This window comes from Ceratotherium simum, chromosome 27 (assembly GCF_057802395.1).
Source record: "Ceratotherium simum simum isolate JZ-2026a chromosome 27, ASM5780239v1, whole genome shotgun sequence".
NCBI classification, from domain to species: Eukaryota; Metazoa; Chordata; class Mammalia; order Perissodactyla; family Rhinocerotidae; genus Ceratotherium; species Ceratotherium simum.
Genome location: NC_141926.1, coordinates 8,859,932 through 8,883,617, shown reverse-complemented (window position 1 = coordinate 8,883,617; position 23,686 = coordinate 8,859,932). Strand labels below are relative to the sequence as shown.

General features: G+C 42.5%; 1 protein-coding gene across 4 annotated transcripts in view; it reads left to right on the top strand.

The window, feature by feature from the left end:
* The first annotated feature begins 9,354 nt into the window (after positions 1–9,354).
* DYRK1A (dual specificity tyrosine phosphorylation regulated kinase 1A) overlaps positions 9,355–23,686 on the top strand; it is a 142,600-nt gene continuing 128,268 nt past the window's right edge. For 3 of the 4 annotated variants that reach the window (XM_087418086.1, XM_087418085.1, XM_087418087.1), the window contains exon 1: positions 9,355–9,498. The gene's annotated coding sequence lies outside the window, so the exon portion shown is untranslated. The remainder of the gene's footprint in view (positions 9,499–23,686) is intronic. The other variant, XM_087418088.1, reaches the window with a different exon arrangement.

Here is a 23,686-nt window from a genome sequence, read left to right as displayed (position 1 = left end):
TCAAGGTCCCCTTTTGGCTGCAGGAGGGGCCTAGCACTATCCCTGCTGCACTCTTGGGGGCCCCCCCCACCTGGTCTTTCCAGCCAAAGCAAGTCAGAGTGTCCCCTGAGAATGAACCACCCCCCAAACACCAAAAGGCACTCTCATTTAATACTCCACTAATGCCACTGCAGCCTTCCCTCCGACTTTGCAACTCTCCCACTCAGGCCCGCTCCCAATCTTCAGGAAGACTGCATCCACTGTGGGAGGCAGAGGAAGGCCGGAAGCAGATGGCCACCCCCATTCAAGTCCAGAGTGAAGTGTATTCCTCTTGCTTTTAACCATTTCCTGGTTTGAGCTGCTTGCCTGCTGGAGCCAACTCTTGCTGTTTTGCAATTCTATGGTGTCTCCATTCTTATAAAAACATTTATTTGGTACATGGTATATGCCAAGCACTGGGGTTAAAAAACCAAGCGAACTAGATCTCTGCCCTTGAAGAGCTTCCTTTTCTCCTGGCAGATGGAGAAGGAAACTGCACTGAAAGTGCAGGGAGAGAAATACTTTGACGAGGGAGGGGGGCCTTCCAGGATGGAGAACAGCAGGCAGGAAAGATCAGGTCGTGTTCCGGGGGCCTCAGCTGGGGAAGCCGGCCCAGGAGGCCTGAGGGGTCAGATCACGAAGGGATTGGGTGACAAACAAGGAGAAATGTTATCCCCAAAGCAGTGAGAGTCCTTTTGGATTTTCAGCAGGCAATGATGTGACTCTGAATTTGAGAAAGAGTCCCTGCAGCCTTGAGGAGGAAGGTGAAGGAGAAAGGAGAGAGGAAGGCTGGGAGGAGGCTTTCACTCTTTATTTTATTCTTTTCTGTTCTGTTTGGATTGTCAAACCTTGTACTTCAATTGTTTTTATTTTAATAATAAACAGTCACTATCTGGGCAATGGGATTAGTGGCTCATTTTCTCTTATTCTTTACACTTTTTATGTTATATATTTAAAAAGGCAATATAATAAATACTTTTTGCTTTTAAAATTCTGGAAGTAAATTCAGACGTGGGAATGGACAGACATGTTTGCTGTCCTTCATACATCGTTTGGCTATTTGACCCTGCTCTTAAGCTGCTAACGGTACATGCAAGTAGAAGGCGATTATTATTATTATTATTATTTATTGATGTCTTAGTTTATAATATTCTGAAATTTTGGTTGTACATTATTGTTTGTCAGTCATCATATAAATACACCCCTTCACCCCTTGTGCCCACCCCCCAACTCCCTTCCCCCTGGTAACCACCAAACTGTTCTCTCTGTCCGTGTGTTAGTTTATATTCCACATATGAGAGAGGCCATACAGTGTTTGTCATTCTTTCTCTGGCTTATTTTGCTTAACATAATACCTTCCAGGTCCATCCATGTTGTTGCAAATGGGACGATTTTGTCTTTTTTTATGGCTGAGTAGTATTCCATTGTATATATTCCACATCTTCTTTATCCATTCATCAGTTGAGGGACACTTGGGTTGCTTCCACTTCTTGGCTATAGTGAGTAATGCTGCAATGAACATAGGGGTGCATAAGCCTCTTTGGATTGTTGATTTCAGGTTAGTTGGATAGACACCCAGTAGTGAGATAGCTGGATCATAAGGTATTTCTATTTTTAATTTTTTGAGGAATCTGCATACTGTTTTTCATAGAGGCTGCACCAGTTTGCATTCCCACCAGCAGTGAATGAGGGTTCCTGTTTCTCCACAACCTCTCCAACATTTGTTGTTTTATGTCTTGGTGATTATAGCCATTCTCACGGGTGTAAGGTGATATCTTAGTATAGTTTTGATTTGCATCTCCCTGATGATTAGTGATGTTGAACATCTTTTCACATGCCTATTGGCCACCTGTATATCTTCCTTGGGAAAGTATCTGTTCATATCCCCTGCCCATTTTTTGATCCAGTTGTTTGCTTTTTGTTGTTCAGTTGTGTGAGTTCTTCATATATTATGGAGATTAACCCCTTGTCGGATATGTGATTCGCAAATATTTTTCCCAGCTGGTGGATTCCCTATTCATTTTGATCCTGGTTTCATTTGCCTCGTAGAAGCTCTTTAATCTGATGAAGTCCCACTTGTTATTTTTTCTTTTGTTTCCCTTGTCCGAGTAGACATGGAACCCGAAAAGATCCCTTTATGACTGATGTCAAAGAGCGTACTGCCTATATTTTCTTCCAGGAGTTTTATAGTTTCAGGTCTCACCTTCAGGTCTTTGATCTATTTTGAGTTAATTTTTGTGTATGGTGAAAGAAGATGGTCTACTTTCATTCTTTTGCATGTGGCTGTCCAGTTTTCCCAGCACCATTTATTGAACAGACTTTCCTTTCTCCATTGTATGTTCTTAGCTCCTTTGTTGAAGATTAGCTGTCTGTAGATGTGCGGTTTTACTTCTGGGCTTTCAATTCTGTTCCATTGATCTGTGGGTCTGTTTTTATACCAGTACCATGCTGTTTTGTTTACTATTGCTTTGTAGTATATTTTGAAGTCAGGGATTGTGATGCCTCCAGCTTTGTTCTTTTTTCTCAGAATTGCTTTAGCTATTCAGGGTCTTTTGTTGCCCCGTATGAATGTTAGTATTCTTTGTTCTATTTCCACGAAGAATGTCATTGGGATTCTCATTGGGATTGCATTGAATCTGTAGATTGCTTTAGGTAATATGGACAATTTAACTATGTTTATTCTTCCAATCCACATGCATGGGATAATTTTCCATTTCTTTATGTCATCATCAATTTCTTTCAATAATGTCTTGTAGTTTTCATTGTATAGGTCTTTCACCTCCTTGGTTAAATTGAGTCCTAGATATTTTATTATTTTTGTTGCGATTGAAGGCTATTATTTTTGTGTTTGGGATATAGAAGTTAAAAGACTCGGCCACACAACCGTCCTGCCTAAACCTCTGTCCAATGAGAATGCCCAAATCTATGGTTTCTCAAACTGGAGATACCTGGGGTGAGCTGTGGACTGTGCAAGAACACTGGTTTGAGAAACACTGCTGTAATAGAACTAACTAGCTACACGGTAATCACTAACGCTATTCTAACTTTTCAGTGGAATTTTCTTCTTCTGGCTTTTCTGACTGCAACAATCTTCCCTCTGGTGCTAGCGAACTTCCATCCATTTTAAGATTGGAAGAGAATATTTCCTGCTTCTATGCAAATCACTGGACTGTTTCCCCTGAAGTTTTTGATTGCCAAAAACTCATATCGGATGGAGGAAAATAGGAAGAAAACAGCAGGAGCTCAGCATTCATTTAAAAATACAAGACAAAACAGTATTTACAGTATGCCAGACATGGTGCCAGGGATACAAACATGAAAATATAGGATCCTTGAATTACAAGCATTTATAGTATAGAAATAGGCATGCAAATACAATATAGTAAAGTAATACCACTGTTATAACCACATAAATATCTTTTGAATTGAAGCAAAAATAGGAAAAATGTTTGAAGACAGTAGCAGTAAATATGTGTATTGATAAACACTGTAGGAATATTAAATGATGTCCACTACACACCTGCATTGAAAAGCCAAGAAAATAAGCCAAAACTCTCAAGTACTGTAGAGCTAATGAACCATTGAAGTAAGTGACCTTTGTAGATTTCTGTGCATCCTACCTAATTTTTAATTCCATGTACTTAATTGTTTTTTGCAGTTTCATTAGGGCATTTTTCCTCAATCTGTTAATTTTGAGGAAGCTATTATATATGTATGAATCAGTATATTAAAGTGTATTTCTTTTCAAGTCTTGCCAAAGTGTTGCAAAATACTGTTTTAAGATATTCTGAAATGTGAAAAATATACACTTTAATCCAACAATTTCACATTTTCTATTTAACCTTTATCTTGATGTCACAGAAAAAGAAAATGTTAACGATAACTCACGAAATAATATTGGTAAACATTCTTACATGACAGGAAAGTAATGAGTATTGTCCTTCTTTTTAAAAACGGCACCACTAGAACCACATCTAGGCATAAAACAACGTTGCAAGCAACCTTATGATGCTGCAAAGGTGGCAGAGCACCTGGTCCAGGTGCCTGGTTAAGAGGAGGTAGGGAGGCTGAGAGAAGAGAGGCTGAGAGCAGGGAAGAAGGCTGGGCTAGATCCACTTGGGAGATGGCTAGGAATGGAGATGGCCACAGATAAACTGATTGGGGTGATGGATGTCTGGTGTTGATATCACATACTAGGCTAACAACAGCATATGGCCTTTTAATTTTCTTTTCTTTCTTCCTTTTTTTTTTTTGTGGTGAAAAAAAAAAGAAATCGACAAAAAAATGACACCTCTCTATCTTCTGCCCCAAATTGGCATGGGATATACACATGCAGGGCACAGATAGCCCAATAAACATATATAAAAAAAGAAGACACTAAATGGTCAAAGAAATGTAAACTAAAACAAGAGAGTGTGGTAGAATGTGGGAAAAAGTCATTCTCACATACTACTTTATTTTTTGCTGAGGAAGATTTACCCTGAGCTAACATCTGTGCCAATCTTCCTCTATTTTGTATGTGGGTCACCACCACAGCATGGCCACCGATGAGTGGTGCAGGTCTGTGCCTGGGAACGGAACTAGGGCTGCTGAAGCAGAGCATGCCAAACTTAGCCACTAGGCCATGGGGCCAGCCCTGCGCATACTACTTTTAGGATCGTAAATCGGTGAAATAATTTCTGAGGGATATTTTGGTAACATGAATCAAAGCTTTTTAAGGGTGCACGCCCTTATCCTAAGGAAATAACGACAGGTGTGTAAAATGTGTACATGTGATATTTATGCAGCTTTACTTGTAATAACAAAAAAAAAAAGAGGAAAACTTCCTTGAAAAATGGAGAAGCAGTTGAATTATGGCTCATTCAGCTGATGGAATACTTGTAGCTGTTAGAATAATCATCTAAATTTTAGTTGATTAACACAAAAATGTGTTCATAACACAATTGTAAGTAAAAAAGGCATAAAACATACCTATATGTGTTGTGTGTGTGTGTGCGTGTGCTCATGTCTAAGAAGGTCTAGAAGGATATATGTGAATATGAAGATATTAATAAGGTTTATCTCTGGGTGATATCTATGAATAATCTTTACTTCTTTATTGCTTTCCACATTGTAAAACTGTTTGTAATGACCATAAATTACTTTTATTTTGTTTTTGGATCTCAGGTGCAGAGAACTGAGTATTAACTTCTTGATTCATAGCATGCTACCATTGCCAGTTTTAACAAGGCCCCTCTCTTGTTTTAATTTATTGTTTCTTTTGAATTTGATAAACATGAATTACTATTAAAACCAGAACAAACAATAAAGCTTATACAAGGGGAGCAATCAAGGACCTTTACTCTGAAGTCTGTAAGAAGAGTGAGGGTGTCAGATTCTAGCCACGTCACTGTCCAGGGACGAATTGTAAATTGTTCACCTTCTCACCTGATGTGAAGGGCAGAGATATTGGTTAGTGGAATGTTTGGTTAGTTCTTGGAACGTTTGGGTTATAACTCCCAGCCAGGTTCCAACTAGTGAACTTTTGGGCTTAGTATAGCACACCACGAAGAGTGGCCATGAACGGATGTGGAACCAATGAAAAGAACCTGGCTTGGCTTGGAATCTTGGCTTGGATCTGTGTGTTAGTCTGCCAGGGCTGCCATAACAAAGTACCACAAACCAGGTGGCTTCAACAACAGAAATTTATTGTCTCCCAGTTCTGGAGGCCAGAGGTCCAAAATCAAGGTGTCGGTGAGGTTGATTCCCTCTGACGGCTGTGAGGGAGAATCTGCTCCAAACCTCTCCCCCAGCTCTGGCAGCCTCAGCTGTTCCTTGGCTTGTAGATGGTGTTCTCTCTGTGTCTTCACAGTCTTCCGTGCGTGCGTGTCTGTCTCTGTGTCCAAATTTCTCCTTTTTAAAAGGAAATGCCAATTATATTGGATTAGGGCTCACTCTAATGTCCTCATCTTGATTATCACTGTAAAGACCCTATTTCCAAATAATATCAGATCATCTTGGTGTGGCGGAAAGAATATGGGCTTTGCAATTACACTTGGGTTTGAATCTTGGCTTCACCACTTACTAGTGGTGTGACCTTGGGAAAGTAATTACTCAGGACTTGTTTTCTCATCTGTTTAATGGGTATATACTGTTGCTAGAATGTACTGGATAAGTGGAGGCTGTTATTATCTGTGAGTTGGGCAGGTGTTTGCTCTTAGAGGTTAACTTCTATCAATAGATACATCTGTAACACATCTGTCAGTGATCTGATAGGGAAATTCTCAGATGACAGCAAGGATTTAATCACTGAATCCTGTCAACACTAAACTGGCATCTGTACCAGAGTCCTTCCTGCCTACATGTGTTTACTTGTTTGGAGCAGCGTAATTTACAGGTTACTTTTTAGGTGAAGCCTAGATAAAACTATTTTACAGCATTCCAACCTGGACATGACAGTTCATTGATCAATGTTGTGCAAGGGTGTCACACTGGGGGTGGGGGGTTGGAGTTGGGAGGGAAGGGGGCAACCTTCTAGATATGATCAATGTCTTCTATTATTTCATGATTACAAGCTGGAGATTCTGCCTCACCCTGATAATCTTCTAGACTGATTTGACTGAAGACAAGGGCACATTTCTTGAGACATTGTCATATTCTTTGCAGGTTACCTAGAAGATTAATTATGCCAGTTTCCTTATCACCACCAAAAATTTGACTCAAATTTACTTTAGTGTTAAAGGTTGCAAATCCTTAATTGTTCTGATAGAAGTGAAAGTGTGGTGAATGGGGTGGGGGCGGGGAGCAGGGAGGAGAGAAGCGGGAGGGAGGAACGAGTTGGTTGCATAGGTGGAAGCGAGCTTGGGAGGAATCAAGGTAGAGATTCTCTCACCTCAGTAGGGACACCCTTGGCCACCTCCTTCGAAACAATCAAGTTGAATGTAGACTTTACCTTAGCAGGGCAATTTTGAAGCAGCAATCCAAAAGAACTTCTGACAGGGCAACTTTTGATACCACGTAGAATCAGTCAGAATTAAGCTATTTGCCAGTCTACTTTTTGCCTAATTTACTTTAGATTTACTCTGATTTCTTTCAAGGCCTGTGCTAGTCTGAATGGTTGTCTTGGTATGTCAATGTTCTAACAACTGTAGGAGGGAAACATTGGTTGGAAATCATTTAAAGCACGTGTCTTTCCTTGAGTAACATACGATAGAGACCTGTATTTGTTATGGTGGTGTTTTTCTCTACACCTAAGATTGTATCTGTTGCTACTGTATTTGTGAACAGCTCAAGCTAAAGAAAAAACTATGAACACTATCATAAGATGGCAAAATCAAGGTTAGAAATCAATCAATAAATTAGTGACTTGCTGTAAAATGATATCTCTATATACCCTTTTTAGCGTAACATTTATTCAAGTCCATTTTATTAGGATAGGTACAAAACACAATTTTTCCAGTGGCTGTCCGCTCATTACAAAGTAGCCAGCACTGCATGGCTACTAGCATCCCTAGGTTTTAATGCCTGGGGAACACACCTAGCAATATTCAGCCAGGCAGAAGGGGTAGATTGAATAAAAATAAACGAAAGCCAGAATGGGCGAATTAAGAATCTGGAAGCTGAGATGGTGCATGAAAAAGAAAAACAGGGAATTGGACAAGGATACAGTAACCGCTCAAGAGGATTAATTTCAGGGGCATTCCGAGGGAGAAGGCAGGCTGCGCCCAGAAAGGTGGGGAAGGGTTTGAAATAGCTGGGAGAGCCTGGGAGAGCGTGCACAGCCTAAAAAGTTTTCATGATGGCTCCGTCCATGATTTCTGAACGCTGGCATTGGTTGCTACGAAGACCGAGCGGCATGATTTAGCCAAGGTGTCAGCCGCAGGGGCATCCCGGATTCGGGCGAAGCGTCCGGAATTCCTGAGATGTCTGAAACGCGGAGGCGGCCGCTTCCCCACCCCCAGCCGCGGCCTCCGTGGGCATTTTCCGGCGAGGGGGGCACGCGAGCCCTTCGAAGAACAGTTCAGACGCGCGGACGTGCGCAGCCAGGCCGCCTGACCCCGGCCGGCGCGCTCCCCAGGGAGCAAGGTGAGAGCCCCCGGCGCGGGCGCGCGGGGTGGGCCGCCGGAGCCCCCTCCCCCCGGCGCGGGCGGGGCTGCGGGCGCACAACGCGGAAGCGCGGGGCTCCGGGGGCGACGGCGCGGAGGCCGCGCGCGCTCCCCGGGCCGCAGTCGGCGCGCGCGCGGGCGCGGCGGGCGCGGGGCGGGGCGTGGCCGGGCAGGCGGCAGGCGCTCGCGCACAGGCCGGGCCGCCGCCTCGCCCCCCTTCCCCTTCGCCTTCCCTCCCTCGGCCCGGCCGGCCCCCTCCTCTCCCCTCCCCCGAGCGAATCACGCGCCCTCCTCTGACACTCGTAGCGGGCCCGAGCTCCGAATTTATCCTTCACGTGACCTGAGGGGGTTGGGTGGTTGGTCGGGGACGGAGGGGGAGAGGGAAAGGAGGGAACGGAATCTGCCGTTGCCCGAGCAACAGGCCCCGCCCGCCGGCTTGGGGCCGGGGGGCGGGAGGAGGACGTCAGCACGTCAGCCGGGGTTTTGCGTTTTGATTGACAGTTGCTATAGCGACCGGGTCGGTCCGTCGCCATTTTGTTGGTTGGTTTTTTTTTAAACCCTTTCGCTTCCCGCCCGAATAATAATAAAAAGCCCCATTGGAGTGAGGCGGGGGTGGCGGCGGCAAGAGCGGCGGGGGGATCCGGGGAGACTGCTGCCGTCGCTGCTGCTGATCGCAGCCCAGGTCGGGCTCAGGGAGCGGACACCCCGAGCGGGGGGTGCGGGCGCTGCCGCCGCCGCCGCCGCTTCTGCTGCTGCTGTTCCTGCTGCTGCTGTTGGTGCCGCTGCCGCCGCCGGCGAGCGGGCGGGACCGGTGTGAGTGTGCGAGTGTGTGTGTGAGTGAGCGTGTGCGCGGGCGAGTGTGTGTGTGAGTGTCTGTCTGTCTGTGCGGGGACTCGGGGGCGGGCGGTTCGGGCTCTCCTGGCGGAGGAGCCGCCGCCGCCGCCGCCGCCGCCGCCGCCGCCGCCGCCGCCGCCGCCGCTCGGGCCCCGGCGCTTCTCGCTGCGCAGGTTTGGAGCGCGCGCCATTTTGTGAGATTTACAAAATCCTCCTCGGGAAGAAGCCGCCGGGAGCGGCCGCCACTCGGCGCCCGGCCTCGTCGCCGCCGCCCTCCGCGCCGGGCCGGGCCGCGCGGCCCCGCCGCCGGGAGTCGGGGTCCGGGGACTGCGGTATTTGCCGGGGAGGGGGCTGTCGCCTCCCCGGCCCCGGGCGCCGCTGGAACCGCGAGCCGGCGAGAGACTGAGGAGGCTGCGGCGCGGCCGCCGAGCCGGGAGCGCCGGGGGCGGAGAGAGGCGGCCGGGGCGGCGCTGGCTGCGGAGGCCGCGGCGGAGCGCAGCGGCGGGAGCCCGAGGCTGAGACTCACCGGAGGGAGCGGCGCGAGCGCCCCGCCATCGTCCCGGTGAGTGTCCGGCCCGGCCGCGGCCCCGCCCGGCCCGGCGCTCGGCTCCCCCCGCGGCCTGCAGCCGGGCCCGCGCCGAGGCCGGCCGGGCGGAGGGAGGGACCTGCCATTTTAGGAGGAGGCGCCGCGGCCCGGGGCCGGCCGCCGGGGAGGGAGCCCGCCGGGCCCGGTCCCGGAGGAGAGGCGGGTGCGAGCGGAGGGAAAGTTCGGAGGGTGGGAGCGGGGGCCGCGGCTTCCCGGGAGCCGGGGCCTGGGGGCCGGAGAGAGCGCCAGACCTTCACTGGTCGCCCGAGCCGAGGGGAGGAGGTTGTCTTCCTCCTCCTCCTCCTCTTCCTCCTCATCCTCTTCCCCCAGCTCCTCCCTCGTCCCTCCTCTCGGTCCCCACCAGTGTGGGAACCGCCGGGGTTCTCCGCAAGGACAATGCACGGGCTAAGAAAATGGGGCCGGCCGCTGGGCCAGGCGCCGGGGAAGGTCGCGAGCCCGGTCCCCCCGCGGCCCTTGGGCTGTGTGCTGGGGCGAGGGCCCTCGGCGTGCTCCGAAGTTGTGCCGCGAGTGCGAGGCAGCCCGGCCGCTCGGGAGGGAGGCATGACCTCTTTAGCAGCCGGAGCAGTTGGTGGCTGGGAATGCGTAAATTATAATGGATACCTGGGTATTGCCACGAAACTTGACGAGTCTCTTTACAGGCACAAGCCCACTCTCGCTTAGAGAGAGGCCCCTCCCTAGGCTGCAATAGTTAAAAATGGCTCGGTTAGTGAGTGAGTGAGTGACTCCAAGTACTTGTCTCTGCCTTTCGTCCGGCCCTAGATGGTAGGAAATTTGTAATCTAGGTGCAGCACTTAAATGCCAGCACCATTTGGTTCTTGAATTCCGCCCAAGTTGTCAGAAAATACACCTTATAGCGTTGTTTTCACGCCGATTTGGAGATGAGGATGAAGAATGCCAGGCACTCGTTCTCAGGGCTTCAAGTGTATTAACTCGCTTATACTACCGGTAGGAATTGTTACCCATTGTACAGATGGGAAAACTGAGCTGTGACTCATCCAAGGTCATACAGCTGGGACTCCAGGAGCCAGGAGTCTGCAGTCAGCCTGGCCTCTTAATCACTAGGTTATAACTCATTATAAATACTGGCGGATTTTGGAGTGATCTGTGCGTAATGACTCAGGGTTGTAACCTAGAGATTGTGTCCATGTATAGTGGTTAGCGTGGGATTAACTTTGTGGTTTTTGGAAGTGGAAAGGAAAAATTGAGATGAGACCCTCTTAATGAAACTTGTCAGCTCCCCCACCCCCCAACTAGGGAGACAGTTTTTGAATGGAAGGAATTAAAAAATATTCTTTGGTGCGTTTTGTTCTTCACACTTAATTTTAATTATAGGCGTCATTTAAGTATTGATGAGTCATAAGAAAGTTTTGCGTAAAGTTATTATTAGTCATTTTTGTCTTTGAATACTTAGATTTCTTCTTTACATACTTTACATATGCAAAGTGCTTAAGAATGGGTATATTTAATAGTTTCAATTTCGTGACATTTTAATAATTCAGTGGAATTACCTTTAGCTTTTTTGTTATATTTCTCATATCTTGGTGGTTTAGTTACTTTGAGAGAATATTATGTTCAGATAGACTATAAACATGAGACTAGAACTAAAATTTCATGTGCTAAGATTTTAAACCGAAGAAGATAGTTTCAAAGAAGCAGCAGTTAAGACAAAAGTTTACTTGATTATAGTTAAGATGTTTAGCATATGTATGACTTAGACTTCAGGTACCCCCAGTGTTTTTGGAGGATTTGCCTTGAAATAGTGGTGTTTATGGTGGCTGTCCAGATTCGTCTAAACTTCAAATTTTGCCAAAGTTAAGGACTCCTGTCAATGTCTACACAAAGTTGTATTGTAAAACTGACTATAAACAGTTGATAAGAGACGTAGGCTCAGAAGTTAATTATTCTAGAAGGTAGGGTCACCCCCGTGTCTGTAAGGTGAAGGCACACTCCTTTAAAATCTAAAAAAGATTTTAGATTTGAACAAACAGGCTTGAATGAATGAATGATCATTATTGGTAGGGGTGGGAGAGACTAAGTGATCTAGTGAGATCTTTGTTATTGTTAGGAATTCGGAATTCGGATATAAGATCATTTCTTAAACATTTTAAAGATATTTTGGTGGGACCTATTAGAAACTTAACAAACATACAGAATTACTGTGTGCTGAGGAATCAAAAATGAACGAGTTAGTCCAGTCTTTTAGGGTCACTAACATTCAAATTAAATGAAAATATCCCATTTTAATACAATGTCTGGTTTGGGAATGTGGATAGTGAAAAAGACCCTTGGTTAGAATTTTTTTTCCCTCTAGGATATTATCTGATGTCTGCCCCTTAGTTTTATTTATGGAGAGTTACTGTGTTTGTGACTTAAAGATATGGGGGTGTGGAGTGGTAAGTGCACCAAATGGTATTTAGGGAGTTTACATAGGTTTTTATAGTGCTATGAATATTTATCTGCAAAAGCAAAATTCAGGATAACTTGTTATAACACATAATATAGACCTTTGGCGTGTATTTTATTTTGAAACTACAAAAAAAGAAAATGCTAATTTGTATTGAATCTTGGCTACTACTTGAAAACAAGTTTTTTTTTTTAAATAAAAAATAGCTTAGAAATTTAGACTGCCCAGGGATGTTTTCACATGCATGTTTATGGTTGGTGAGAATCTAGTTATGGGAAGAAAATTTGGATAGAAGTAACTTAATTATGAGTGAGAAGAGAATTGCCTTGTACGTGACATTAAAAATAAGATTAATAGGAGAGGGGGCTTCATTTGTGACTTTCTTGGTATTTATGATTAGGTGTGTGTCAGTTTTTCTTTGCTTTAGCATTAGCTTTTGTTTTATTTTAAAGAACTTTCACATTTCTTAGATCCACACTCACACCCCCAAGCAATTTCTCTTTTATTCCTCAAGGAAAAACCTTAACCGTCTGAAGCCAGCAAACCCCAAAAACTTCCAGAAAGTTTTAATAACGAACTTGGCTCTTCTCTCCCAAAATTTTATTAGTCTTATAGTTGTGTTGTATTCCTTATCAGTAATTTAAACTGTGAGCTAAGGCTCTCTACTTGCTGTTGAATGTTTGGTGGTTTTACCTCCAGATACTCATGTATATTTTCTATTTAGAAGTAAAGATAGTACTTGAAACTATCAAACATGGTCACTTGAAACTTGATACTAACACAGTTTGCCCTTTCAAAGTGAATTGCGTGACTTATAACTTATGTATACACCTTGTGTATACATAGTGGTTATCCCTTTTAAGACATTTCTTACCGTATGTTATTTTGACTGTTGGGCAATGTTTTGATGGCTAGAGAAATTGTGGTAACTCATAATCCAAGGCTTGCACAATTGTGCATTAAAAATTTTGGGGGGTTAAATTTGTGTTTAATAACTTGGAAAAAATCATCAAACTATTTTAAATTACCTAAAATTTCTCCTCATTTGCCCTTAAATGAAGAAATCTTTTGAAATCTTGCTTTATGTCAATGCTATCATGTTAAGTGAGAGCTGTGAAGTTTACCATTGGTTATGTGAAAGTGAAATGTTGATATCTCCTGACTAAGATAATTAATTCAGGGTTCACATTAGGCACTTAAAGACAAGTCTTGTTTCCTAACCTAGTGTCTACAGGCAGCCTTAGTTCCAGTTTTTAGTATATGAAAACAAAATGATTTGGAAATATTGTATAAACCAGATGAATGTTTTTAAAAAGTTTTGCTTTTGCTTTAAAATGCTATTTCCAGAGTTGCATAATGAGTTAAAGTTCCTTATTGGAGATAATAACTTACAGTACATTGAACATCTAAAATGATGTGATTCCTCGTAGGCATACTTTTTGCTAATATAGAACCGTTTTTGCTTCTTGGCAATTGATTCTTCTACCAGAGCTATGTACCCTCTTTTCTAGAAGGTGATTTTTACAAGTTTGTATTATTGTTAAAGTTTTGAAAGATACATATTTTTTGTTTGTTTGAGGGGCGTGCTCATATCTAATAAATAGTGCATAATAGCTCAAAATGTATGTTTACTCTTGGTAAATTGTTTTGAGTTTTATCTCCCCAATAATTGAAATGCTTGTTTAAATTGATTTTGGTGGGGGGGCTTAGTGAACTGGTTTAACATGGAATAAAACTGGTTTTCAGTATCACCTCTATTTTAAATAACATTCCCTGTTCATTAAATAGCCCGCTAATTTTTTTAAATATATAAAACATCCAATGACAAGAGTTGATTTTTTTTTTTTTTAAGTTTTATGGATATTTGTGGTTAAGGTTGGCATCTTAGCACATGCATGTGGGTAAAAAAGAGCTCAAACGGTGATGTCTATCCCAAATCTACTTGATATCTATTTAGAGATAGCAGTTGAGGCAGCATGATACTGTGGAGCGAGTATTGGCCTGTGAAGTGGTGTGAGGCAGAGGCTCCAGAGTTAGGCAGATCTGGAATCTCAACAGGTCCTGCCGCTCACTGGCCATGTGAACTTGAGGCACAGTGATTTTGCTAAGCATCAGTTTCTTCATCTGTAAAATGTGGCTGATGGTACTTAGCATAGAGTTCTTGTGAAGATTGAGATAACGCATATAAATTTCTTAATAGCTTTCTTCTCCCCCTTCTCCCTCCTTTCCTCTTCTTCGTTCGTACTCATCCTTATGTTCTCAGCATAAATGCCATTTCTTTAGAGAGGCCTTCCCCAAACCCCTAGTCTACGTAAGGTTCCTTGGCCATGCATTCTTACAGGACTTGCTGCTTTTTTTCACAGCCTGTATTGCAGATAACTATATAATTATTCATATTTATTCGTATATATACTTATTCGTTTAATATCTGCGTCTTCACTTCCCCATTAGATTGTAAGGTCCATCTGGACAGGAATAATTTTTTCTTGATCATGCCTGTAACGCCAGTGCCTGGCACCTACCAGAGATAGATAAATACATGTGCATGGAATGATGGAGTGAAGAACCTAAATGTTGAATGCTGCTTGAGGACCACAATCTTGGGCAATGTAGCTTCTCTGAGCCTCAGTATCTTATATGCCAAATGTGCATAGCACCAGCTGCCCTGCCCAGGATTTTGAGAATTTGAAATGAGATACTGCAATGAGGTGCTTTGCAAAAAGCGTAAAATGCCATATAAACATAAGTTGGTACAGTAGCGATAATTTCAGTAGAGGGGTTACCCAAGAATTTATAATTAGAGTTTCAGCTTTACTTCGTTGATAAGTAGCTATCGTTTAATATTTATTATAAATTTAAACTTCCTGTATTCATTAGTTAGAAAACAAGATTGAGCGTATGTTCTGACTAAATACAGTGGCTTAAACAGAAGTTCACTTTTCTCGCATAGAAGTAGTCTAAGGCTGATGTGGTGGCCCTATGGGATAGGGGACCTTGGTTCCTCTGTCTTGTTGCTTTCCGGTGCTTAAGGAGACACCATTTACTGTATGGTACAAGACAGCTCCCCACCACATCCATGGTCCAGGAACAGGATGTGGGGAAGGCACATCCTCTCTGTTTAAAGACAAACCTGGATGTTGCATGTGTGACTTGTGTTTACACTTGTTGGTCAGAACTTAGTCAGGTGGCCACACTTAGCTGCAAAGGAGGCTGGGATATGTGGTCTTTGGTAGGGTGGGTGGCTATTTGGCTGAAAATCTGTTTCTACTGAAGAAGAGGAGAATGGGGGATTATGAGACATTGTCACACTTTCAGATGTTTTTCAGATGTGTTGCAAGAAACTTTCAGAAATAAACTTTGATAAGACAACTTATTGCACTAATGACCATATTTGGTCATTAATCTTTTGAACTGTGGTGTGCAAATTCAAATAGATCATAAGTATTCAGTATATGCAATATATACATATATAGTCGGATTAGGAAAAAATGTAGGCAAACTTTTAGTAGTAAAGGAATTTTGGGTTTAATAGCACATTATCTTACTGACAGTGTTTTCTGATAGAAAACATGATTCTTGATTGCTGTGACTCTATTGTAAGAATATTTGGAATCTAAGCTTTTGAATTTAGTTTTAATAGTGTCCTAGACTATACTGTATGTATTCCTGCTCATATTCTCCGCAAACAACACTAGAATAACACTTGCATCTTGTCCGGTTTTCAGAAAATGTTGGAGTCACTGAAATCTCAACGAGGATGCTAGCAGTGCTGTTTAAAAATACATTTACGGGCTGGCCCTGTGGCTTAGCGGTTAAGTGCGCGCGCTCCGCTGCTGGCGGCCTGGGTTCGGATCCCGGGTGCGCACCGACGCACCACTTCTCCGGCCAAGCTGAGGCCGCGTCCCACATATAGCAACTAGAAGGATGTGCAGCTATGACACACAACTATCTACTGGAGCTTTGGTGGAAAAAATAAATAAATAAAATAAAAATAAAAAATAAAAATACATTTACTATCCAGTATCTTCCTCCTCAATTTCTATGGGCTTGAAAAAAGAGGAAGATCTGGGATTCCTTTGAACTGTAGAGTATTATTAGCTCTAGTAGAGACTTGAGAAACTAATGGTTCTCAAACAGTCTTCTGGAGAACTTGTCAAAGTTCTGGGATTCCCAGGCTCAGATACTTCTCTTTCTGTAGGTTTGGGGTGATGCTCTGGGGTCTGTTTTCTTAGTTAGGACTCCAGGGAATCCTGATGCAGTAGAAACATTTTGAGAAACATTTTCATCTCCCTCACTTTAGAGAAGGAAATGGATGAAAGAAACTAGATGACTAACCAGTGCCTCAGAATAAGCAGGTCTGGGGCTAGCATATGTTTTCATGCCTCCTGGTTCTTTGTTCTTTCTACGAAAGAGGGGGCAGAGGACTCAGTAGCAACTGCTTTGGGATTTTATAGGGATAACTCTCATTCTCATATATGTTGCTTTTTATGTGTGAGCTCATGGTACTGAATGGTTGGTTCACTTAATTATCCTTTTAGCCCCTTAGAAAAATAGTCCGAGTTAGTCAGATGAATATTTAAAGGTGGGAGGTTGAGGTTTTCCATGAGGTATTGTTAGTGTCAGTGCTATATCCGATGGGGTAGTGTATCTACAGCATTAGGGTAGATGATAGACAGGTGCTTACTTGGCATGATTAGAAGGAACAAAGGTAGGTCTTGTCCCCAACTTACTACTTTCCTTTTCATTTGGTTTGCTTGCACTTCTCACTGTTGAATTCATTCCTTCCATTAGATTAAGGTAAGAGCTGGATTTCCTAACTTAAAATGGAAATATTCCCAGGGGAATATCCTTTATCTGTTATCAGGTTAACACTTTATTTTTATCAATTAGCTGGCTGTCATTTTAAAACTTGGAGATTAGCACCTGCGCTAACAAGACAGGTTTTTGGGAAGGGGAGGGAAGAGTAGAGTAGATGTGCCCTTGCCCCGGGGAAAATGAAGGGCATGTTTGAGAAATGTCAGCTTGTGGGATAGTCCTGGAAAGGTTCATGGAGGCTTCTCTGGTGACCTGAGGTTGGTAGCATTAGACTGGTAGTTGCTGGCCTCCTGTCACGGGGAATGTTGGTAATGGGACTGTGGATAACTTTGCCGAGGACCCACTGGGCTTGATTGAATAACTATTGGAATGGAAGGCGTGTCCTTTTTTTCTTAGTGTTTTATCATCTGTCGAGGGCTCCTGTTTGAGCAGTCTTCCAGCATAGCAAACATATAAAGTATTGTTCTGATCACCTAGAGATTTTTGGTTTTTAAAGATCAACAAGTAATACATATTCATGGTTTAAAAAAAAAGATCAAGCCCCATAGAATGGTGTCAAACTCTCCTTCCATGCTCCATAGTTAATAGCTCTTCAGTTTTTCCTACCAGAAGTGTCCTATGCATATATATACACATGCACACACAATTACATGTATATTAAACATTTAATATATGTGTGTTACAAAACTTTATGCTTAGTATGATCCCATTTATTTTTTTAAAGTGCATAGACATTGTGGTGTGTGTGTGTGTACACAGTGTCTATACACTTAAAATCAAAAGCAAATGGGATCATGCTAAACACACAATTTTGCAACTTAAGCTTGTAGATCTATCTTAGAAATATTCTCATAGCTGTTAGAGTTTCCTGTTGTTTTTCATGGTTGGGAAGTGTTCCATTTTATGGATGTACACAAATAGTCTCCATTAAAGAGCACTTAAATTGTTTTCATGTTTTTGCTATTTTAAACAGTGCTGCAGTGTACATCCTTGTACATGTAACTCTTCTGTGAATGTAGGTCATGGGATATATATTTATAAGGGAAATTGCTGGTTTACCAGATACATGCACATTTGAATGTGTATTGCCAAATTGTCTTCCGAAAAGTATCACCAATTTGTACTTCCTCACCAGTGTCTAAGAGTACATAGTTTCCCAATCTCACCAACACTGGTGTTATCAGTTTTAATAGGTCAGTTTAATAGGTGAATAGCGATGTCTTTGTCAGTTGAATAGGTGAATAATGATGTCTAGTTGTTTGGATGTGCATTTCTTTAATTATGAGTGAATTTGAACATCGTAAGTTGTACTATGTCTCGTAGTTTAAATAACAAAATATACATTCTTTGTCAGATATAGTTAAAAATATTTTCTGATTTTCCTATATTTCTTTATTCTGTTGAGTGAAAAACTGATGTTTTGATGAATTGTAAATGCTGATAATTGTAAATGCTTGATAAATTGTAAAAGGGGATTCTTTTTCCTCTTCAATTGAGTGAACATTTGACTGTCTTCATAAAAAACATGTGAGTTGTGGTGGTAGAAGCTTTGACTACAAAAGTGAGTAGGATTTGGTTACCTCTCCTGTTAGTGTTGAGATAGTTGTGTATATACAGGCAAAATTAACACAGGTAAGACCATGGCTGCTAACAATTAGAGGTATTGACATAGGAAGAACTAGAAGAACACAAGGAAGTAAGACAATTCTGGGGAATTGAGCATGCCTTGTGGAGGAGGTGGGACTGGATCTTGGTCTTGAAGAATGGATAGGCTTTTTACAGTAGAACCTGAGGGATTGACAGCCTGCTAGAGGAGGTCACGTGGGCAGCCTGTGGTGGGGGAAGTGAAGGTGGCTTTGGAGAATGACAGAATTGTGTGCCCAGAGTACAGGAGTGTGTGTGTATGTGGTATCTTGGGGAGCGATAGGGACAATTGCATTGAGAAAAGGGATTGAAGGGTCTTAAATATTATGAGGAATTTGAATTCGGGGCAGCTGAAGGTTTTTCAGCAGGGCAATGATGGACAAATCTGTGGGTTAGAGAAATGACACTGTAAGGAGGAGGACTTGGAGGGAGTAAGAGAGGTAAAAAGGAGAAGACAGGCGGGAGAGCCGAGTTTGGAACACCTTAAAAAATTCTTATTTGATTTTCATCAGAACAAAGTGACTATTTCTAGATTCAAACAGCAATGTGGCCAAGTTTTTGGAGCTAGAAAGGGGAGAATTAAACTTTGGTGGCAGTATAGTGAAAGGTGATAGGAGTGGAATGATTGGTTTAATGGGACAGTTGAGAATATTTCCTACTGAGGACCTGAAGGAACTGTGGAGGAACGGAAGATGGAATTATGATTGTAGTTCAGACCTTCCGTTAGGAACAGGTGGAAGTAATCTGTAGCACTATTAAAGATGAGCTAAAAAATGGAGCAGTGGGACAAGGCAGTGTTAGAAGCTGTGAATCTGGAAATATCATAATTCATGGTTTGAAAAGTATAGAGTTAGCTGAACATGTGAGCGTTTAATTTATTCTGAGTGCCTTAGTATTTTCCTGAAAAATATCACATTCTGTTTATTTTCACATGTATCCTTCTTTGGAGACCGGTCATCTAAAAAGCATTTATCTTGTGAGGTGGATAGAATTATTTATTGAGTATCTACTAGTGCCCAACATGGAACTAGAGCCTGGGAATCATGTCTAAAACAAAGCCTGCACTGTTGATGCCATCCTGGAAGTTACGTTCGGATGCGGAATCTCTAGCAGTCTCTAGACCCGTCTTAAGAACTCAGTCTAGAGTAGACATACATTGTCCTTAAAGGGGACACAGTTGATGAAATTGAAGAATTTTTGATGTTGCTCCTTGAATAATTTTTGATGTTGCTTTTTGAAGGTCAAAATTTTTGTCTCATTTTGTCAGTTAATTTTGAGTTAAAGTTTATCTGGATATAAATAGGACTCCAGTCCTTAAGACAAATACTGTCTGCTGAAAGATTTGTTCTGATTTGATATTTCCCCTTGAAAAGAACAACTATCACAGTGGTGTTTTTTACTTCATCTTTGCATCAAACACATTCATTATTGAGAGATATTACTTCTCTGGTATAGAAGATTGTTTCATAAAAGTTTTTCAAAACAGCAATGGTAAGAAAATTATTAGGATTTCATTGAGTATTTTACAATCTAATTTCGCTTTTTGAATTTCCCTATAATGGTTCTGTGGTACAGTTTAAAACATCAGTAAAGCTAGGTAAATTTACCTAAGAATTGGCCTGAAGGCCCACAGTTACTCAGCAGTATTAGAATCAGCTATGCAGAGTGAAGAAATTGAAGATAGGAGTCTTAGGATTCATGGGAGACAGCTTGGAGGAAGGCTGCTGAATAAGACAAAGATACAGACTTCTGAAGTAAAGGATGTGGGCATATAGGGAAGGTCAAGGAGTAAGGCAAGTTCAATAGAATGGGCAGAAATGGAAGAGGGATTTGAGCAAATGGATGAACAAGAATTCTTTGTCATTAAAATAAAAACTCTTTAATGATTTATTGTGACTTCTAGGGTAAAGACCAAACCAGTCACAGGGGGGTGATCTGAATGATCTGACCCCAGCTTACTTATGCAGTCTTATTGCCCAGGTCTCTGGATCCCTGTCTTTGCATGTGCTGCATCCTCGGCCAGTGATCTTTCCCTCTTTCTTTTAGTTAACTGCTTTTCCTCCTTTGATTTCAGCCCAATGTCACTTTGTCAGGGAAAGCACCCCCACACTCCAGTCTCCTCTTCTTTTTTAATATCTTATGTCTCCCTGTGCTTTTCTGTCATAGTGCTTATCACAATTGGTCATTTTTTTAGTGCTTATTTGATTAATGCCCTCCAGAGAGCAGGGGCAGTGGTGCTTTGCTCGCCCTGCAGTCTCAGGGATTGGCGAGTGTTTGGCACATGGTAAGCACTGAATAAACATTTGTTGAATGAATCAATGAACTACATGTTTTGATCTTTACTAGTTGACCTCAAGGACCAAAGGACTACATCAGGGGAATGTTTGTGCATTTGGAGTAGGAGCTGGACAGGAAATATGGGAGCCTTGAGGGAAAAAAAAAGGTGAATACTCTCTATTTAAAGATAGGATTGGAAAGCTCTATGTAGCCAGGAAAAAGACAAAATTATGTAGTCATGGATTAATTTAACAAATGTTTATGAAGTAGCTACTGTATGTTAGAAGCTAGATGTTGGCAATATGGGGTGGAAAGATTGTGCCTTCTTTATTAAAGGAGTACATAATTGTAGTAGTTTACTGAAATAGATACAGTCCTTAGTGGTCATTTGGAGTGATTTTAAATTGTGGAAGGAATCAGCCTGGATATTCTTCATGATTCCTAGCTAACAAAGTGGGGTTCGTTCAGCAGTTGTGTCTGGAATGTCAGTCCAGCATTGTAGTAGCTGTCAGGTTCACATTTAAAATGAGCTCTAGCTTTGACTTCATTTAAAAAGTGAGAGAAAAGCAAAGAAAGTGATTTGTTTGGATGCTTTTTGGCTTTAATTTAGGCTTCAAGTTGGGACAACAGAACAAGAAGAATGATTGAGGGAAAGTTCGTTGTATGGATGAATTTTCAAAAGAATGAGTCTTGTAGTTAGAAAGTTATTGAAGCTGTTGATCTTGTCAGGTGAATGAGCTTTTTAAAAGCTTGTAAGGGATTTGTTTTAAAATAGTTCTGAAACCTTTCTCAGTGTCTGGTTTCTGTAGTAGATATTTAGAAAAGCAAATATTCAGATTTTATTGAAGGTCTCCTCTCTGTGGCTGGCCCCATGGTAGGCCCTTGGGACATAGTAGTGAGTCACATAGACATAGATGGTCCCTGCCCTCACGAAGCTTTTCAGTTTAGTCAGACTTCGCTGGAGAGAAATGTAAAGGAAACATGGTTTGCGGTCAGGGTGAGCATTTCCTTCCATCCAGTCCGTCCATCCATCCATCCATCCATCCATCCATCCATCCATTTATTTTTTGAGCTTAGTTTTGGTGGCAACGTGTTAGACTACTTGAAGCTACTTGTTGCTTTATCTGGTAACAGAAGGTCTAAGGGGGATAACGTAATACCGAGAGAAAATAGAAATGTGGATCTTCAACCTGTTGACAGATTTTTTAAAAAAAGAGATGTTTATGTAAATCAGTGAGTTTCTTCTCTTAAAAAATAAGCTAGTATTTAATAATAGTAACTATAGCTACCATTAATTGATTGCCTTCTCTGGGCCAGATACCGTCCATATTCATTATTAGTTATTTTATTATTCTCGGCAACCTTACAAGGTGGCTGGTTCTATCTCCGTTTTATTATTTAGAAAACTGAGACGCAGGGAAGTAAATGTGCTTAAGGTTAATCAGTAGATTGCATATGCAGCCTCCAGATAATAAAAAACCCAGTGAACAGATAAGTGCCCTAAAGTTAACCGTTTAGAGAGAAAAGAAAGAGAAACATAGAGCTTCTATAAGAGAAAAGAAAGAGAAACATAGAGCTTCTATAACCCATTAATTGAAGAAATAGATAAGAGTTCTGGTATGCTTGGACTTGGATTGATGCCCTGTGCGACTGGCATTCATTAATCTTTGGGATAATAAACAAGAACATCTAACAGCTTTCTTCTTCTTTTTCTTTCTTTTTTTTTTTTGTGAGGAAGATCAGCCCTGAGCTAACATCCGATGCCAATCCTCCTCTTTTTTGCTGAGGAAGACTGGCCCTGGGCTAACATCCATGCCCATCTTTCTCCATTTTATATGGGACGCCGCCACAGCATGGCCCAACAAGCGGTGCGTCGGTGCGCGTCCGGGATCCGAACCGGCAAACCCCGGGCCGCTGCAGTGGAGCGCGCACCCAACCGCCTGGGCCACTGGGCCGGCCCCTTCTTTTTTTTTTTTTTTTGGTGAGGAAGATTAGCCCTGAGCTAACATCTGATGCCAATCCTCCTCTTTTTGCTGAGGAAGACTGACCGTAGGCTAACATCTGTGCCCATCTTCCTCTGTTTTATATGGGACGCCACCACAGCATGGCTTGACAAGCGGTGCGTCGGTGTGTGCCCGGGATCTGAACCTGCGAACCTTGGGCTGTTGAAACGGAGCACGCGCACTTAACTGCTACGCCACCAGGCTGGCCCCTTTAACAGCTTTCTGTGTTTGCGGAATTCTTTACTTTAAGCATCTTGGTGGGAGGTAGAAATCTCCTTCCATTATGAAAGTCTTCTGCTCACTTTCTCTGCATCTTTTGGAGTTAGGATGCAGTCATGTGACTTGGGGCCTCCACTTCACTATCTGAGAAGCCAGTGATGTGCAGAAGCGGGCAGTTTGTAGAATCTGTGTTCAGCAACGCAAGGGGGATGGCATCTACATCTGTATTCCAGAGGCAGGCAGTGACAGAGATCCAGTTGTAGGGTTTGGTTCCTGGTGTTAGTGATATCTGTACAAGTTGCAGTGACTGAATCCTATGTTGTCTCCACTAGACCCGATCTGTGGTTTGAATTTTGGGTGTTCTTGATCATGTAGCCTTCCAGCCTGGCCCTCCTGGGGTTTTCTGTGAGTTGCCTAATATGCTTTAATAACTTCCTTTTCAGTTTCAACAAAACCAGGGTTAGTTTCTTTTGTTTGCAGCTAAGAACCTTTACTTAGATGATGCTAATTAAGACAATGGACAATTCTGAGGAATTCCCCAGGGTCAGAGTTACCTGCATCTAGATTAGAATTTACTATTGAAAAGAGTTCACATTATGTATTAAGTAAAACACTTATAAAACAGTTTGTTGTATGTAATGAGTTTGCTGAATTTGAGTGCCTGTTCTAGGCCAGGATATGTTCTAGGTGTTGAGGATACAGGAGTGACAAGATAGACAAGATCCCTGCACTCACAGAGCTTACATTCTATTGTGAGTTGTAGAATAAGTAAGAAAGCAAA